The sequence below is a fragment of the Callospermophilus lateralis genome, chromosome 7, assembly GCF_048772815.1.
Source record: "Callospermophilus lateralis isolate mCalLat2 chromosome 7, mCalLat2.hap1, whole genome shotgun sequence".
In the NCBI taxonomy this organism is placed as follows: domain Eukaryota; kingdom Metazoa; phylum Chordata; class Mammalia; order Rodentia; family Sciuridae; genus Callospermophilus; species Callospermophilus lateralis.
The window spans coordinates 29,406,946-29,414,598 of NC_135311.1; positions in this window are offsets into that span (position 1 = coordinate 29,406,946).

Consider the following 7,653-nt stretch of genomic DNA (forward strand, 5'->3'; position numbering starts at 1 on the left):
GGCAACAGAACAGACCACTGTGATCCCCTTCAGGGGCTGAGCGTATGGCGGGTGGTGGGCGTATGGCGGTGGGACCATGATCAAGGGATCCCACGAGCCTTGTTGTGCTCAGTGCCCATGAGGGGAGTCTTGTCCCCTTCCCTACCCAGTGCATCCTCAAGTGCCACAGGTTTAGGTCCCTCCCACTCCAGCCAGAGAGAAATCCTCTCCATGCCACCCACCCCTTGATTTGGTTTAGGCCAGGCCAAGGCAGAGTTTAGTAGGAAGATTCCATCCAGTCATAATAACATTCAGTTTGATGTCACTGAAATTCTAAAGCTGTCTAAACCGTTTAAACAGCTTTTATGGCCTATATTGGTGTTTGTGTCCCTTGCCTTTTGTTTTAGTGACTCAGTCCTTTCCCGGAACTTGTGTTCTCCCTATTTCCTTCCTTTTTTGATTCCTTTTTTTCTTCTTGGTTTTTCTCCTTTTCTTCTTCCTTCTTTTTTACCTCTATCCATCCTTGCAACTTTGCCTCCCTCCCTTCCAACTTTCTCTCTCCCTTCCCTCCCTTTTCTTTTCTTGCAAGTGTTTGGGGTGAAAGTCCATGGCAGGCCAGCCCCAAGCTAGGCAAGGTCGCTGCCACTGAGCTACAACATCCCCAGACCTGCTGCCACTTCCTATGCAAGTAATTTGAATTATTTCTAAAGAGAAACTCTCACATTAGTCTACTTTCAAAGTAATTTCAGAAGAGTTGCTAACATGGGCACAAATCAGTTATGACTAGTCATTTTTGAAAAGCACGGCACAGCTAATGTTCCTAAAAAGAAGGAGTTGAAAACTTTAGTTGGTGTTCATGTCAGCATCTAGACTAGTATTTGTTGAAAATTCTTCAAAGTCTTCTTTCAGATGTTCTTTTCTTTGGACTTTTCATGGGCTTGAAAACATCTAAGGAAGCTGGCTGGTCCTTATAAATATATAGCCAAGAGAAGGATGGATATGACTCTCTGAAATGGATGTACTGTTGATGTTAAGACAAAGAGTTCATGGCTTGATGTACAAAAAGGACATCCCAACATATTGTTTTCCTTCCAAGTTAACACTTGACTTGTTGATGAGTCACATATGAGGTTCGAAGGAGAAGATGCACAAGTAATCACTGGTTTTGTAAGCATGCAAGTTCCAAGCCCATAGGCCACCATGCATGATTAGACCTTTTGTTATTTACGCTTACATGGCCAGACCTGTATCAGTGTCTCAAAGTTGCCAAATGAGAGTAGCTTGCTTTCCTCTCCAACACCTGTATCGAATGACCAGCTTTCAAGTGGACTTCCATGAGCTTCTTCACTATCTGAACATGCGAGTCCAATACACTTTAGTCCTACTACTAAGAAGGATACTCACTGTGACACTGTTTTTCTGACCATTAAATGGACAATAAGATGACCCTGGTGTTCAAAGAACAGGACTAACTGAAGATGTACTGCCTGTTGGTGCATGACACATTTCTAGGTTTTACGGGTCGTGTGGAGGAACCAGCCCAAACACCTTGAAATAGCACTCAATTCATAGTTTAATTAAGGACACATGTGGCTTAGGGAGAACTTCTTTCCTCTGAAAGTGTTTCTTCAATCGAGATGAGAGTCGAAAAGAAGGTATTGAGAACGCTAAGTAAAATGGCTGTGCTTTGTGGAATTGGCAGAATACATCAATACATGTAACAATGCTTTGTGACTTCCTTTGTACCTAACATGTATCAGTGTAGATGAACAGAGGCACCGGAAGAAATATAGCTGGCATAAAACACCAAGGGGAAGGGGCTAAGCTGCCTTACTAGATTTACTTTTTTCACTCTGGTGGCACTTTCTGTTGTTTGTATGAACAGAGTTTCCAAGTACTTTCCCTCTTAGCCGGCCTCTCTGTTATTCATATAGTTGAACCACCAGGGAGAGATGGATCAGTTTACCACCTGTGAGGCTTTTTTTTTCACATTTTCTGCCCATTGCATGCTTTTGTTTTTTTCAGCTCTTCCTACAAACCTCGCTAATCCTGATCTCTCCTTAGTCCTTATGATTTTTTTTAAGTATCCCCTTTGTTCCTGTTCATGGAGTCATGTGTACAGATATTATACCTGGTTCTATTGAACTCTACTTAATTCTTTCTCACCTCTGTGCTCCTTTTACCAAGTCACACCTCAACACTTACTGTAACCCTTTGAATTTTTTTTCCATTGCCATTTAAAAAACTCTTTAAAAATTGAACCATTTCGCATGCAGATACAGTCCTCTTGATCTGCTAGTAATCCCCCACTCCTGACATTGTAAATTATTGAAATATACACTTCCGGACTGTTTTCAGATTTTTTATTTCTGTCTATCTATCTGTCTATCTATTTACAAACATAACATGGTATTCTGAAAGTATCGTTCTGCTTTTGGAGCTCTACATTGTGTTTTTCAGAAGCAGACCTATTACACAGAGATGAATCCATGTTACCTAGATTGAGTACAAACTGGTATGTGAACTGTGATTCCCATTATATTGTTCTACCTACTAATGGACAGTTAAGTTATATCCAGACGTCACCCCCTCCCCCATTAAGTAAAACCCCTGTGGAGAGACATGTAGATGCTTTTATGAACATATTGATAATTTTTCATGGCAGTGTTTTCCAAAATCCAGTTAGTAAAATCAATTTATTCCTTTGCAACCTGAAATTACCTTCATTCCAGAACACTGGTATAAGAAGCACAGTATATCAGCAGCTATTCTCCAATAGTAGTTCAGGCAGAAGTCATTCTAGATAACAATCAGTGCACAATCCTCCAGGTATTTTATATAGCTCATGGCAGGAAACATCTGTCCACTCGTTTAGAGCAACTGATGTTTTATGCTGGCAATTTAGGGTTATTTAAAGGAGTGATTTGAAAACAGGTGAGACAGACTGATTAGATTTATTATGTATGTTGGCTTTGTTTTTCTAGGCTTGAATTTTTCACATTTCAATTAATTGGAGGTCAAGTATCAGGCAGATTCTTCACTGGGCTTCAATTGTGATAAAGCTGCTTCTTATATATTAGAAGGCCGTTGTAATCCTGCATTTATTTTACACCTCAGTGCATGTTTTACACACAAGCACACACACAGGCACACACACACACACACACACACACACATCAACAAACACACAAACACATAATTAGAGCACATTCAACACTCAAATAAAGCTTTAACTACTAATTCATAACTAGGGTCTTTTTTGAATAAGTATTGTGTCTTGGTCTCTACTGTGGAAACATTGTTCAATGTGAGTTCTCTGGTTTGTTGTAGGTTAGTGAATGTTCACTTGTTGGCAATGATACAGAAACGGGGAGTAAGAGTTTAAAAGTCTTTATAGTAGGTAGGCAGAGTCAGAGTATGGAATCTAAGAATAAGAAATTGGGGAATTTCCTTTTTGTTTCTTCATTTCAATCTCCTAATAATTCATAAATATTTTCCAAACGTCTCCCAGAAAACAAGGACTAGGTCAATCCACATATCAGTGAACCATAGCAGAATGCAATTCTAAATTTTATATCAACACTCATGAAATAAAAAAGACAGGTGCTGGGGTTTTGGCTCAGCACTAGAGTGCTGGCTTCACTCTTTCAAAGGTCCTGAGTTGGATCCCCAACACCATATGTGAAAGGAATGAATGAACCAATGCATGAGTGTATGATGAATGAATTAAAGGTATAGGAGGAGGAGGAGCAGGAGGAGGAGGAGGAGGAGGAGGAGGAGGAGGAGAAATAGAAAAAGATGATGAGTAATTTGACAGAAAGGAAAAAGGGGAGCAGAGTTAGTTTAAAGTGTGGTTTCCAATTTCCAAACTTTAAATTACAGCAGATGGGATAGAGAGAGAAGATCGGAGGGCAGGAGTCGGGGGATTTTAGATGATAGAAAAGGTAGCAGAAGACAATAGTGACTAATATGGCATTTTGTAAAAATGTGGATGTGTAAACAATGTGATTGTGCAATCTGTATATGGGGTAAAAATGGGAGTTCATAACTCACTTGAATGTAATGTAGGAAATATGATATCTCAAGAGCTATGTAATGTTTTAAACAACCAGTATAAAAAAGAGGTCTTCATTTTTCTTTCTGGTTGAGATCTCCTGTTTCCGTGACATGTTTAGTTGTGTTTTCTCCTTTAGTCCTCCCATGCTCTAGTTATTGTGATATGGAAAAACTAGCTGATATGCCCAACCAGTCTGTAAATCAGTGACAATTTTTCATTAAGCCTAAAGTCACTTCACATTTGCTACAGTCATACTAAATACACTTCTTTGTTGGGAGTTTAAAATATATTTCCATCAGCTAGATTACAAGTACCTAGAACTCCCATTCTTGTTTATGTAATAGTGGCTTCATCAGATTAAATGCTGTACTCTGGAATAAAATAAAATGTGAATAATTTACTCATAAGATTCCTACGTAAACCATCTTTATTTACAAAATACTGTCTTAAGAATTATAGTTTCATTGAGCTTCAATTGGAGCCAAAGTATAGTCAATTACTGAAGTCAAAGCAGTTACTTAAAAACTAAAAACGAGAGATAAGTCAAATTACATTTGAAGAGAGAGCAACAACAGGAGGTTTCTTGTTTGGTTCTGGATGTTGAGTAACAGGCTCATTTGCAGGTGGAAGGAACCCTTCAGAGAAATCACTTGTACTTTCAGAATGCAGATGTAGAGGGCTGAATTCCAGCTCTTGGGGGAAGAGTGTGAGAAAAACCCCCTCCCTGCATAGACATTTCGCATTGGAAATGGAGTGGGTGGCGGTCCAGGTGGAAAATAATCTCCAGGTTCCCATACAAGTTTCCAGGGAGAGGTCGAAGAAAAAAAAGGTACTCTGCACATGAACAAACTTCTTGGGTCAACTGGAAACAAGGCAGTTCTGACTGAAGGGAAAGGTGCCAATACAGAGCCAGAGCCAGTTGCTTGGTTTTCAGCATGGAGAGGTGAATCAGGCACATCAGAGTCCCCGAGATCGATGATGGTCTCCTTTCTACTGGATCGCATTTGTAAGGACATAGGCCCATCCCATTTATGCAAAGGAGGCATATTAGGAATTCTGTGTTCTGCTGGTCCCGATGGTCTACCACAATTTGAGTAAACCCCATCTTGCCTTTGTAGAGGAAGACGTGGATCAGAAGAATATGGTTGGCCTGGCGGTGGGATCATCAGCCTCCTGGCCTGTTCCCGTGGAGGAGAGAGGGGCCCAGTCTGAGAAGGTGCTCTCTGAAAATCAGTGAACTTATGACAGCTGGATTCTCTTCCTTTACTGCTAGTCACATGGTCCAGAGCATTTTCCAGGGTCCCTTGACTCTCTTCCTCCTCCCACTGGAGTGAAAGTTGAGAGTGTGAGTGGACCACTCTTTTCAAAATGTTTCTTAATTTCAATCTCCTAATAATTCATAAATATTTTCCAAACGTCTCCCAGAAAACAAGGACTAGGTCAATCCACATATCAGTGAACCATAGAAGAATGCAATTCAAAATTTCATATAAACACTCATGAATTCAAAAAGACAGGTGCTGGGGTTTTGGCTCAGCACTAGAGTGCTGGCTTCGCCCTTTAAATGTCCTGAGTTGGATCCCCAACACCATATGTGAAAGGAATGAATGAACCAATGCATGAGTGTAAGATGAATGAATTAAAGGTATAAGCAGGAGGAGGAGGAGGAGGAAGAGGAGAAATAGAAGGAGATGATGAGTAATTTTACAGAAGGGAAAAAGGGGAGCAGAGTGAGTTTAAAGTGTGGTTTCCAATTCCCAAACATTAAATTACAGCAGATGGGATAGAGAGAGAAGATGGGAGGGCAGGAGAGGGGGGATCGTAGAGGATAGAAAAGGTAGCAATAGACAACAGTGACTAACATGGCATTTTGTAAAAATGTGGATGTGTAAACAATGTGATTGTGCAATCTGTATATGGGGTAAAAATGGGAGTTCATAACTCACTTGAATGTAATGTAGGAAATATGATATCTCAAGAGCTATGTAATGTTTTAAACAACCAATATAAAAAAGAGGTCTTCATTTTTCTTTGTAGTTGAGATCGCCTGTTTCCGTGACATGTTTAGTTGTGTTTTCTCTTTTAGTCCTCCCATGCTCTAGTTATTGTGATATGGAAAAACTAGCTGATATGCCCAACCAGTCTGAAAATCAGTGACAATTTTTCATTAAGCTAAAGTCACTTCACATTTGCTACAGTCTTACTAAATACACTTCTTTGTTGGGAGTTTAAAATATATTTCCATCAGCTAGATTACAAGTACCTAGAACTCCCATTTTTGTTTATGTAATAGTGGCTTCATCAGATTAAATGCTGTACTCTGGAATAAAATAAAATGTGAATAATTTACTCATAAGATTCCTACGTAAACCATCTTTATTTACAAAATACTATCTTAAGAATTATAGTTTCATTGAGCTTCAATTGGAGCCAAGGTATAGTCAATTAGTGAAGTAAAAGCAGTTACTTAAAAACTAAAAACGAGAGATAAGTCCAATTACATTTGAAGAGAGAGCAGCAACAGGAGTTTTCTTGTTTGGTTCTGGATGTTGAGTAACAGGCTCATTTGCAGGTGGAAGGAACCCTTCAGGGAACTCACTTGTACTTTCAGAATGCGGGTGTAGAGGGCTGAATTCCAGCTCTTGTGGGAAGATTGTGAGGAAAACCCCCTCCCTGTATAGACATTTCGCATTGGAAATGGAGTGGGTGGCGGGCCAGGTGGAAAATAATCTCCAGGTTCCCATACAAGTTTCCTGGGAGAGGTGGAGGAAAAAAAAAGGTCCTCTTCTCATGAACTGACTCCTTGGGTCAACTGGAAACAAGGCACCTCTGACTGGAGGGAAAGGTGCCAACACAGAGCCAGAGCCAGTTGCTTGGTTTTCAGCATGGAGAGGTGAATCAGGCACATCAGAGTCCCCGAGATTGACTATGGTCTCCTTTCTACTGGATCACCTTTGTAAAGACATAGGCCCATCCCATTTATGCAAAGGAGGCATATTAGGAATTCTGTGTTCTGCTGGTCCCGATGGTCTACCACAATTTGAGTAAAACCTATCTTACCTTTTTAGAAGAAGACGTGGATCTGAAGAATATGACAGCTTCTTATGACAGCTGGATTCTTTTCCTTTACTGCTAGTTGCATGGTACAGAGAATTCTCCAGGGCCCCTTGACCCTCTTTCTCCTCCCACTGGAGTGAAAGGTGAGAGTGTGAGTGGACCACTCTTTTCAAAATGAGGAGGTCTCCTTTCAGATGAAGGCTGACCTATTGGTGAGGGCCCATTTGGAGAAGGCTTTCTGCCCATAGCTGAGTTGGAAACATCCAGTGCATTATAGGGATCTTTTTCTACAAGTTCAAATCGAAGCTCCTTCTCAGTTAATTTTTGTCTGTTGTGTGCATTTTGTTTCCTGAAATAACTGAGGTTTCTTTCAGTAATCCGCGCTGCCAACTCACTAGCATGGGCTTCTTTCTCAGAGGAAATAATCTGCCCCAGACAGGAATGAATGGTTCTCTGCAATTCTTCTTCAAGATATTGGGCTCTCTTTCTGTAGGTCTCCAGCTCTTCCATTGTATGGCTGAACTTTTCTTCGCCTTTGGAAAGTTACTCCTCTTGCTCCA